The sequence below is a fragment of the Oryctolagus cuniculus genome, chromosome 4, assembly GCF_964237555.1.
Source record: "Oryctolagus cuniculus chromosome 4, mOryCun1.1, whole genome shotgun sequence".
Classification (NCBI taxonomy): domain Eukaryota; kingdom Metazoa; phylum Chordata; class Mammalia; order Lagomorpha; family Leporidae; genus Oryctolagus; species Oryctolagus cuniculus.
In genome coordinates this window covers 82,609,995-82,621,959 of record NC_091435.1, presented here as the reverse complement: position 1 = coordinate 82,621,959, position 11,965 = coordinate 82,609,995, and the positions used below count along the sequence as shown (strand labels likewise).

General features: G+C 53.6%; 1 protein-coding gene across 1 annotated transcript in view; it reads left to right on the top strand.

Annotated features, from left to right (window-relative positions):
- The first annotated feature begins 2,046 nt into the window (after nt 1–2,046).
- Nucleotides 2,047–11,965, top strand: part of TNK2 (tyrosine kinase non receptor 2) — a 42,380-nt gene continuing 32,461 nt past the window's right edge. The window contains exon 1 of the mRNA XM_070072277.1: nt 2,047–2,869. The gene's annotated coding sequence lies outside the window, so the exon portion shown is untranslated. The remainder of the gene's footprint in view (nt 2,870–11,965) is intronic.

Below are 11,965 nucleotides of genomic sequence, written 5' to 3'. Positions count from 1 at the left end.
ACCAGAGTCACAGGGCAGCGTAGAGATGGGACAGACACACAGCTCGTGTTCAACACTGGCGGGGGCCACCCAGGAGGTCCAGCCTAAGCTCCAGAGAAACCTTGCAATGAGGATGCAGAGGGGCCAAGGATCTGCTCTAGAGGGAACCTGGAGGAGAAGTGAGCGAGTGCAGGCCTGGGCTCCCCTAAGAGAATCACATGGAAGTGCTCTGACCTCTAGCCTTGTTTGATTTGGAGCTTGATCTACTGGCAGGGAGCTTTGCTCCAATCTGTTGATCGCTAAAATCCAGTTAGTCCCGATGCTTCCTGAAGCAAGGCTTGCTGTGCCTCAGCCTCTAACCATGTAGAGCCTCCGTTCTCAGCTGCAAGATGGCGATGGTGATATATACCTACTGCATTGAGTTGTTGGGCAGAGTGGATAAAGAAGGAAGGAAAAGTGCAGGACTTCCCCACAGGAGGGCTGCAAAAGCCTTAGTAAGTGTCATCTCCCAGCGGCCCGGGTGAGGGAGCTTGGAGAGAAGCCTCTCTGGTTTTCTCTGAGTTTCTCCCCTGTGGCCAGGCAACAAGTGAGAAGGTCCTGGGCTGGCTGTGGGTTGGGGTCCTGCCTTGTCCCAGCCGGTCTCTTGGCTGAGACGGGTGACTCCGAGGGGGGGGGGCGGCCTTTGCACGTAGTGCTGTCAGATGATTTAGTAGAAAATTGCCAAGTACCATGATTCAAATCCACTCCAATCAGACCCCGTGTCAATTCGTCATTGCCCTCCTGTCCCCTGGCCATGGCCCTTGGGCCCAGCGCTGGACAAGCAGGGCCCAGAGACAGCTGTTCCCACACGGGTCCTCGTGTCTGCTCCTTTTCTACGAGACCCATTTTATGGACGATGCTGACATTGAATGGCCCCAGCCATTGGGTTCTGAGTCTCTCTGCCCAGGGCTGCCTCCAAGTGGGTGAAGACAGGCTCTGCAGGTACCCTGTCGTGGGGAGTGCGTGCTCTGAGTTCCCCTGATGGTGGGGAGAAGGCATAGGGTTCACGAGGGATAGCGCAGGTGGGCCCCTTAGCCTAGGACGCGTTCTGCTGAACGCCCCAGAGGGAACTGTCACAGGCCTCTTTCAGCCATCGGCCCCAAGGGAGAGCGTGGGGGGTGGAGGGGCATGGCCAAGGTCCTGGCCTCAGGCCTGCTACAGGGAAGTTAGGATCAGAGTCCCACCCTCGCTGGACGTGGCCCTGGACAGCTGCCCATCCAACCTCCTCACTGGCGAGGCTAAGCCACAGAGGCCAGAGAATGGCGGATTCTCGCCGCAATGCTCCTCCACTGGGCCTCGCTGATTCCGTGGGACCTCCCCAGCTGCTGCTTCGCCGCTCCCCGCTCTGACACCACAGGAAGGAACAACACCGACCGCAGGGCGTCGGGGGGCGGAAAGGGAGGACGGGCCGGGGAAACTGAGGGCATTGCGAAAAGGGGAGGAGTAACGGGCCCGGGGCCTTTTAAGAGGGCGGAGTCAACGCCGCCGGCCCCGCCCTCCAGGGGCGGCGCAGGCGCAGGCGTGCTCCGGGAACCAGGGCTGGAGGGCGGGCCCTCGCTGGCTGGCAGCGGGCGCGCGGGGCCGCAGCACCTGCGGGGGCCGGCGCGGGGCGCGGCGCCCGGCGGGCGGACGTTGACGCCCGCAGGCGAGGGCAGGGAGGCGGGCCCGGGACGCGGGGGTGGCCCGGAGGACGGGACTCGGCAGCTCCCTCCTCGGGGGAACGGGGCGGAAGGAGCCGGGCGAGGTGGGGGGGCGGCGGTGTGAGCGGGCGCCGAGGCAGCACCATCTGGAGGGGCGGGAGCGCGCGGCCTCTGGGGGGCAGGCGAGTGCGCTGGGCCGTGGGGGCGGGTGGCCCCCGGCGGGGAGCGCAGGAGGAGCGCGGCGGGCTGAGCCCCGCGCTGCCGGAGCAGCAGCCGCAGCGCGTCGGGGTTCTCAGCTGGGGCCCGCAGCAGCTCCGCGGGCTGAAGCTCGGCGTGGAGGAGCAGGGCGGGGTGGGTCCGGCCGTGCAGGAGGAGGGCGGGGTGGGTCCGGGGGTTCAGGAGCGGGGCGGCCGCGGCCACGAGCCCAGTCTGGGGGTGGTGTGGGGGCCGCCGGACGGCGCGGACTGGAGGCGCCCGGCGCCGTGGACGGGCTCGGCGAGCTGGCCAGTGGCGCAGGAGGAGGGGTTGGGGCCCCGCAAGCAGCACCAGGAGAAGGGGGGAGGCAGCCCCGCAGTGCAGGAGCGGGGCGAGGCCCGCGCCGGGGTGCAGGAGCGGGGGGAGGGGATCCCGCGCAGGCTGCTGCAGCAGCCCGAGCCCGAGTTAGGGGACCGCGAGCGCGAGCGCGGGCTGGGACTCGAAAGTTGCGGCGAGCAGGGGGAGCGGAACTGGGAGAGCTGCGGCCACCCCGGCCGGGAGGCGGTGGTCTTGGGGGAGGCCCCCGAGCCCGGAGACCGGCCGGAGCTGGTGGGCAGGGCCCGGCTTGTGGGGCCCCGGGGGCCTGAGGGAGAGGGGCGCCCAGGGGTGCAAGAAGCAAATTGGCTGCCCGGGGTGCAGGAGGGGCAGGTGGTCCAGGCTGTGCAGGAAACGCACCTAAACGGGAAGGGAGCCCAGGCGGGAGAGGGTCCCCCCGAGGGGCTCAGGACCCGCAGGCGCCGGCGGCGGAGGAGGTGGTGACTGGGGCATCGCCTGCCTGGCACCAGGATCATACTTCCAGAGCCGAGGGGGCGTGCAGCATGTAGGCATTTGGGGAGTGGGGCGCTTTGGAAGTTATTTCCCGGAGGGTAAGAGGTGGCCTGCAAGGGTCGGCTTCTGCCCCCTCAGCCTGGGCATCGTCGAAGCTGTGTCTGCAGGGAGGCGGCCACAGGCGGCAGGTAAGCAAGCCCAGTTCTGTTCTCGGCTGGAGTTACTGTGGGGAGGGTGGTCTCCAGGCTGTCTGGGGTGGCGGGAAGCAGTGCTGTTTTCAGTAAGGCAGCCTCCGCCCCCCTCTCCCCGCCCCAGCTGGTGTCTCTGGCAGCCAGTGATGGGGCATCTCCTTGAGTCTAGAGCAGAGGTGAGACCAGCCGGCAGGCTGCTAGGTGTGGGCGGCAAGGACTAGCCCCGGGTTGAAGTCGCAGGGGAGCTAGTCACCTCTCTGCCTGCCTACCCGTGGGGCTGGCAGTGCCTCTGTACCAAGGCTGGGTTGGCGCTCTCAGCACAGGTTGCTTCAAGCCCTCAAAACATTCCAGAGGAGGGAAGAGGGCAGCGATGCCTTAACAGAGCCTCATCTTGTAACCCTGCTGGCCATGTGAGCCGAGATGCTGAGTGTGGCCACCAGTGGCTTGGGCACGAACCTGGCCTGCTCCTGCCACGCTGTCTTGTCACAGCTGATTTATTCCGAGGGCACAGAGCCAACCTGAAGAGCAGGCAGAGAGCAACACGTTGCTCTCTGGCTCTGCTGGTGACCCCAGGAGCCCAAAGAGGTGTGAGAGGAGGGCGGCCCTGCACTGCTGCATTCTGGACCGCTGCTCGGGTCGCCGGCCAGCCCCGCCGTGCTCAGCCTGGAGGTGGGCTTGCAGGGACCCGGTGCTGGACGGGGCTGGGCGCTGTATTCTCGCCCAGGGGGACTCCGGCTGGCCGGCTTCTGGGCTTACCCTCCTAGGGCTGTTCACTGCCTGCTCCCCTAGCCCTCTGTGGTGGGGTGGGTGGGTACAGAGTTGCTGCCTCCATCACAACTTCTCTGCACCTCTACCCCAGCCCAGGTTGTGGCTGTGAGGGCCCCTAGACCCCTAGCCCGGAACCAGACTGGGTGGAGCTGGTGTGCTCCTTTGGGGGCAGGAGTGCTGGAGGAGCCGGTTAGCCCGCTCCTCCTGCAGACCCAAACCCGTCTGTCAGCTTCATCCCGTGCCTGTCACACTGGCACGCCGAACACTCACGCACCGCAAGTTCAGCTGCCTGGCCCTTCTAGAATGGCCAGAGTGGTTCTGGCTCGCGGGCGTCAGCCGAGAGAATTGTCTGTTCGGAATACGTGCACACAGGCAGATGTCTCCTGCTTCGTTCAGGTGGGCCGTTTTGAATTTGGGGTGTATGAAGCCGAGGAGAAAGGCACAGGCACCGGGCAGATTGTTTTTGATATGGTCACACACTTAGCCGGGCTTCAGCGTGCTTGCCTGTGTGGCTGGTTGGGTCAGTGCCTGCAGCGTCCTCAGAGCAGGGGGCTCTGGCCCATCCCGCCGGGAGCCCTGGCTGGCAGGTGTAGAGGTTCCGTCGCTCCCAGACCTGTTCCTCTGGCCCCTAAAACCTGAGATTATCACCCCGCTTTGCTTTTTCTGGAAGGAAGAGTGTTGTGTTGTGTTGTTTTTAATAACAGCTTTGAGGTATAATGGCATATGGTAAATGGAACATTTTTTAAAACATGCAATTTAATATTTGAACATGTATACACCCAAAAGTTCTTGTGCCCCCTGGGAACCCCTCTCTCCCACCCCTTCTCCACCGTCGCCCCTCGCCAGGTAGCAGGTTGCTCGGCTTTCTGTCGCTTATACGCGTGTTCACAGTAAATGGAATAAAATAGCACGTGCTCTCTTTCTGCCTGGCTTCTTTCATTCAGCGTAATTATTTTGACACTCGTCTGTGTTGCAGCTTTCTCAGTTGTTCATTCCTTTCTGTGGCTGAGTAGTGTGCTGCATGGGTGTGCCACTGTCTGTTTATCCTTTTCCCGTTGATGGGTTGTTTGCAGTTTTTGGTTATTACAGACAATATTGCTGTGAATGTTTATGTTAGTCTTTGTATGGACACACACTTAGGTAAATGCCTGGGACCAGGGTGGCCGAATCATTTGGTAGGTGAATATTTTAACTTTTAAGAAATTGCGAGGGGCTGGTGTTGTGGGATGGTGAGCTAAGCTGCTGCTTGTGATGCCAGCAACCCATATCAGTGCTGGTTCCAGTCCCGGCTGCTCCACTTCTGGTCCAGCTCCCTGCTTATAATGTGCCTACGAAAGCAGTGGAGGATGGCCCAGGTGCTTGGGATGCTGCCACCCATATCGGAGACCCAGATGGAGTTCCTAGCTCCTGGCTTTGGCCTAGCCTAGACCTGGCTGCCGTGGGCGTTTAGGCAGTGAACCAACAGATCTGTTCTTGCCCCCCACCCCCAACCTTAAAAGAAGAAAACACCACGAAACTACCAGACTATCTTCCAAAGTGGTTGCACAATTTTGCACACCCACTGGCTGTGTGTGCATGTTCTGTTCTGTCAACACGTGGCGTGGCCAGGCGCTCATTCTGGGCGTTCTACTGTGTCTGTGGCAGTATCTCATTAGGGCTTTAATTTGTGTTTCCTTTATGACTGATGTAGTTGATCATCTTTTCATGTGCTCACCTGCCGTCTCTGTATCTTGGGTGACGAGTCTCCTCGGGTTGTTTACCCATTCTTAATTGCATGGGTTTTTTTTTCATGTTGGGTTTTGAAGAGTTCTTTATGTGTTTTGGATATAAATCCTTCATCAGATACATGATCTACAAATCTTTTCTTGCCGTCCGTGACTTGCATTTTAGTTCTCTTTTAACAGTGACTGTGTGAAGAGAAGTTTTTAAATTTTCATGAACTCCAATTTACCACTTTGTTCTTTGATGGATTATACTTTTGATGTCATGTCTAAGAAATCTTTGCCTGATCCAATGTCACAGCATGTTTCTCCTGTGTTTTGTTATGGAAGTTTCGAGGTTTTTGGGTCTTACACTTAGGTCTGTGATTTGTTGGGGATAATGTTTGTATATGGTGTTAGGCGGGAGCCAGTCCTGTTGTTTACCTGTGGAGATCTAATTGTTCCAGCACCAACTGGTGGGAGACTTCTCCCTCCACTGTGTTTCCTGTGAATGTTTGTCAGAAGTGAGTTGTAGATGTGTGGGTTTGATGGTGGGCTCTGTTTTGTTGCCTTGGTCTTTTTGTTGACCTTTAACCCAGCATCACACTCTGGATTATTCTGAATTCCTTTTAAGTCCTGAAATCAAGGTAGGATCTCAAATTTTGCCGTTTTACAATATCTTTAGCTATTCGAAGCTCTTTGCACTTCTGTGTGCATTTTAGATTTAGTTTCTAAAAAAAGGTCTACTGGAATTTTGATCAATTGGGATGTGATCAGTGTGGGGAAAATTAACATCTTAATTTCCAACTTCTGAACCATGTTTCCATATTTACGTGTTTGGTAATTTCTCTCAGCGGTGTTTTGTAGTGTTCAATCTTTTGTCACACATCTTTAAATATTATGTATTTTTGATGCTATTTTAAATTGTATTGGCTTTTGTTAATTTTTGGAAGATGATTAATATAAATTTTTATTTCATTTCTTCATTTGGAAGGCAGAGAGTGGCAGGTGTCTTCCTGTCTCTCACACCCAAAATTTTCCCAACAGCTGGATGGTGCCAGTCCAAAACCAGTAGTCCAGAACTTGGTCTGAGTTTCCATGTGGGTGGCAGGGACCCAACTACTTGACCCATTACGTCCTGTCTCCCAGGATGTGCATTAGCAGGAAGCTGGGATTGGAAATGGAGCTAGGACTTGAGCCCAGGGACTCTGATATGGGATGCGGGCATCTTCACTACCGTACCAGATGCCAACACCCTGTATGGTATTTAAAAAAAAAACTTTCTAAAATTGTGATAAAGTATACATAAAATTTACCACTTTATAGTGTACAATTCGGTGATATTAAATATTCACAGTACAACCATCACTACCACCCCCCCTGAACTTACTTCTTCTTGCAAAACTGAAACTCTGTGTCATTCAGCCGTTACTCCCTATAGCTTCCTCCCTCAGCACCTGGTAATCAGCATTCTACTCCGTGACTCCCTGCATTTGACTGCTTCAGGTGTTTCACAGGGGTGGAGTCATGCAGTATTTGTCCTTCTATGACTGGTTTATTTCACTTAGCAAAATATATTCAGAATTCATCCTTGTTGTAGCATGTGTTTGAATTTTGTCTTTTTTTTTTTTTTAAGATTTATTAATTTATTTGAAAGAGTTACAGAGAGGGAAGATGAGAGAGATCTTCCATCTGCTGGTTCACTCCCCAGATGGCTGCAATGGCCTGGGCTGGGCCACACTAAAGCCAGGAGCCAGGAGCCAGGAGCTTCTTCTGGGTCTCCCATGTGGGTGCAGGGGCCCAAGCACTTGGGCCATCCTCTGCTGCTTTCCCAGGTGCATTAGCAGTGAAGCAGCCAGGACTGGAACTGGTGCTCATGGATTCCCAGCACGGCAGGCAGTGGCTTAATCTGCTGTGTCACACGCTCGCCCCTTTTTAAGACTGAATAATATTTCACTAGGCTGCATTTAAAAAATCCATTCATCCATTCATGGGAAGTTGATTGCTTCCACCTTTTGGCTGTCATCAATAATGTTGCTATAAGATTGGTATCATTTTTAAAATTTCAATGTCCGATTATTGGTAGTATATATAAATAGTTTTTTAAAATTTGTCTCTACCCAGAGATTTTGGAATACAGGTTGAGAATCTTTTCTTTCTTTTTTTTTTTTTTAAAGATTTATTTATTTGTTTATTTGAAAGTCAGAGTTACACAGAGAAGGAGAGGCAGAGAGAGAGAGAGAGAAGTCTTCCATTCGACGGTTCCCTTCCCAATTGGCCGCAATAGCTGGAGCTGCACCGATCTGAAGCCGGGAGCCAAGAGCTTCTTCTGGGTCTCCCACGTGCATGCAGAGGTCCAAGGACTTGGCCATCTTCTACTGCTTTCCCAGGCCATAGCAGAGAGCTGGATTGGAAGTGGAGCAGCCAGGACTTGAACCGGCGCCCATATGGGATGCTGGTGCTTCAGGCCAGGGCGTTAACGCACTACACCACAGCGCTGGCCTGAGAATCTTTTCTTAATCAAAGAACTGAATTGGGGGCCGGCACTGTGGTGTAGTGGGTAAAGCTGCCGCTTCCAGTGCCAGCATCCCATATTTGTGCCGGTTCAAGTCCTGGCTGCTCCACTTCTGATCCAGCTCTCTGCTATGGCCTGGGAAAGCGGTGGAAGGTGGCCCAAGCACTTGGGCCCCTGCATCCATGTGGGAGACCTGGAGGAAGCCCTTGACTCCTGGCTTCGGATCAGCGCAGCTCTGACCGTTGCAGCCATTATGGGAGTGAACCAGTAGATGGAAGATCTCTGTCTCTCTGCCTCTCCTTCTCTCTCTGTGTAACTCTGCCTTTCAAATAAATAAATAAATCTTAAAAAAAAAAAATAAGAACTGAATTAGGATGAAAAGAAGAATGGCTGGCTGTATGTTTTTCTTCTCTGGGACGGAGCTCAGAGCAGAGGCTCAGAACCCCAGTGTGCAGCCTTTGAAAACACCTGCACAGGTGTTTTACTTTGCATTCTGGATACCTGACCCTTCCGTCCAGAGTCAAGTCTCTGAACCCTGACGTGAGGTGGGCGAATAATGTAAATACTATTGATTTTTGTACACTGAACTTGAATCCTGAAGCTTTGCTGAACTGTTTTATTAGTTAATTGTCGCTTTTTGGTAACTTCCATTGGAGCTTCTAGGTGGACTGCCGTGTCATCTGCCAATAAAAGCAGTCTTACTTCTTCTTTTCTGATCTTTGTTCTTGCCTGATTGCCCACACTGGGATCCCCTGGTGTCTGGTGAATGGGAGGGTAGGTGCCAGGCCGCTGACTCTGGGGGGAAAACAGTCAGCCTTTTCTCATTTCTTGTGGCGTTAGCTGTGGGTTTTTCATAAATGGTCTTTATCAAGTTGAGAAGGTTCCCTGCTGTTCCTGCTTTGCTGAGAATTTTAATCAGGAATGAGTGTTGGATTTTGTCAACTGTTTTTTCTGTTTCTATCAAAATGATTATTTAATTTGTTAATATGATGCATTGTATTGATGGATCTTCAGATGTTACAGCAGCCTTACATTCCTGGCACAAACTCGACTTGGTTACGATGTGCTATTCCTTTTTTTTTTCTTCTTCAAAGATTTATTTATTTATTTGAAAGTCAGAATTACATAGAGAGAAGTTCATTCCCCAGTTGGCCGTAACGGCCGGAGCTGCACCGATCCGAAGTCAGGAGCCAGGAGCTTCCTCGGGTTTCCCCATGCGGGTGCGGGGGCCCGAGGAGTTGGGCCATTTTTCATTGCTTTCCTAGGCCATCACAGAGAGCTGGATCGGAAATGGAGCAGCCGGGTCTGAACCAGCGCCCATAAGGGATGCCGGCACTGCAGGCGGCCCCATGATGTGTTACTTCTATACGTATATATTGTTGGATTCTTTTTACTGTGGAATTTGTTTTAAGAATTTTTGCTTCTGTGTTTCTGTGAGTACTTTTTCCTTTTCGCATTTACAGGATTCATAGTATATATTTTAAACTTATCATAGGTACCTTTAAGAGTATTAGTATAAGAACATTAAAATGGCATATTTTCATTTCTTTCCTCTCGGAATTCTGTTATGAACAAAAAATTACATGTTAGAAAACCCACAGCACGTAACTATTATTTAATCAGTCAACTTATCTTTTAAAATGATTTCAGTAATAAGAAGTACACATGTAGTGAATGTGTGGTGCAGTGCATGTTGGTTGGTGCTGAATCCTTTTAGCTCTCATGAGCTTCTTTTGCCCTTATGTCTGAAAGTATCTCCCTGACACAGCACTCCAGGTTGTCGGTTTCTCTTGGTGCTTGAATGATGTGCCGTTGTCTTCTCGCTTCTGTTGTTTTTCGGAAATCTTGTCATCCTTTTAAGATGTTTACTTATTTTTATTTGGAAGGCAGAGAGAGGGAGATATGGCGATACAGACAGAGATCTTCCATCTGCTGGTTCACTCCCCAAATGCGCACCACAGCCAGGGCAGGACCATGCTGAAGCCAGGAGCCTGGAACTCTGCAGGGTCTCCCATGCGGCTGGCAGGGACCCAGGTACATCAGTCACCTGCTGCTTCCCAGGCTGTGCATTAGCAGGAAGCTGGACTCAAAAGTGGAGCCAGGACTCGAACCCAGGCTCTCTGATATGGGATGTGGGCAGAATAACTGCTGTGCCAAATGTCCATCCCTGTTGTCATCCTTAATCTTTGTTCCTTTGTACGTGGTATGGGCCTTCCCCTCCTTTTTTTTTTTTTTGGACAGGCAGAGTGGACAGTGAGAGAGAGAGACAGAAAGGTCTTCCTTTTGCCATTGGTTCACCCTCCAATGGCTGCCATGGCTAGCGCGCTGCGGCCGGTGCACCGCGCTGATCCGATGGCAGGAGCCAGGTGCGTCTCCTGGTCTCCCATGGGGTGCAGGGCCCAAGCACCTGGGCCATCCTCCACTGCACTCCCTGGCCACAGCAGAGAGCTGGCCTGGAAGAGGGGCAACCGGGACAGAATCTGGTGCCCCGACTGGGACTAGAACCCGGTGTGCCAGCGCCGCTAGGTGGAGGATTAGCCTGGTGAGCTGCGGCGCCGGCCTTCCCCTCCTTTTCAAGGTTTTTCCTCTTTATCACTAAATTTAATGGTGATGTGCTTTGGTGTAGTTTTCAGCATGTTCTGGGGCTGAAATTCATTGAGCTCTGTAGATCTGTGGGCTTATAGCTTTGACTAAATTTGAAAATTTTTCACCCATACTTTTCTTCAAAAAAATTTATTTATTTATTTGAAAGTCAGAGCTACACAGAGAGAGGAGAGGCAGAGAGAGAGAGAGAGAGGTCTTCCATCTGATGGTTCACTCCCCAAATGGCCGCAAAGGCCGGAGCTGCACCGATCTGAAGCCAGGAGCCTGGAGCTGCTTCTAGGTCTCCCACGTGGGTGCAGAGGCCCAAGGACTTGGGCCATCTTCTACTGCTTCTACTGCTTCCCTAGTCCACAGCAGAGAGCTGGATAGGAAGTGGAGCAGCTGGGACTCAAACCGGTGCCCACATGGGATGCTGGCACTGCAGGCAGTAGCTTTACCCGCCACACCACAGCGCCAGCCCGGGGAGTGTGAATCTTACCATAGTGGTTGCTGGATATTTTTTGCATTCTTGTAAATATTCTTGAGCTTGGCTCTGGGAGGCGGCTAAGTGACTTGCAAACATTTTGATCTGTTTGTTTTTTTTTTTTTTTTTTTTTTTTTGACAGGCAGAGTTAGAAAGGTCTTCCTTCCGCTGGTTTACCCCCCAAATGGCCACTATGGCTGGTGCTGTGCCGATCCGAATCCAGGAGCCAGGTGCCCAAGCACTTGGACCATCCTCCACTGCCTTCCCAGGCCAGAGCAGAGAGCTGGACTGGAAGAGGAGCAACCGGGACAGAACCGGCGCCTCAACCAGGACTAGAACCTGGGGTCCCGGCGCTGCAGGCGGAGGATTAGCCTAGTGAGCTGCAGCACCGGCTTGCTTTTTTAAGGTTTGTTAGGGGGGATGGAGCCACCTGGCAGTCCAGTGCTAATGATTCCTCCACACTGAGACTAGACCCTTCAGCGTTTCTTCCCCCAGTGCCTAGCTTTTCCCATCTGGTTGGTGAGAACAGACCCTCTTCCAGCCTCCTGTGCTCCTGGCGCTGTCACTTCTGACCCAGCCTGGGTGGGGGGAGGACGGGGTTTGCCTCGTGCCACAGACGCAGACCCTGTGCCCTGGTCAGGGAGCTCTAACCCCAGTCTCCCTGCACTCCTCGCCCCAGGAGTGTGCTGGGTCCAGCTGGGCTCTCTTCCCTGCACTGCAAACCTGGAGGCTTCCCGCTCTCTGTCGTCCTGAGGTTTCTGTGTGGTTCCAGTCAGGAGGGCAGAGCTGATCCCTGGGAATGCATCTCAGCTGGAGATGAGGGCTTGGCTTTCTTCCTTTCCAACCCCCCCCCCCCCCCCCCCCCCCGCCTTTCAGACCAGGTGTGTGGGACCTTTTCTTCCCCCTGTTGTCCCTGTTCACGTTGTTAGGATGTAGCAGACCCGGATGACTTTCTCATTCCCGCCCCACGCCTGGTTCTCCCCCGCATTGCTGTTTTGTTGGCATGGTTTTTTCTGTGCGCCCTCTCTACTGGTCAGACTTAG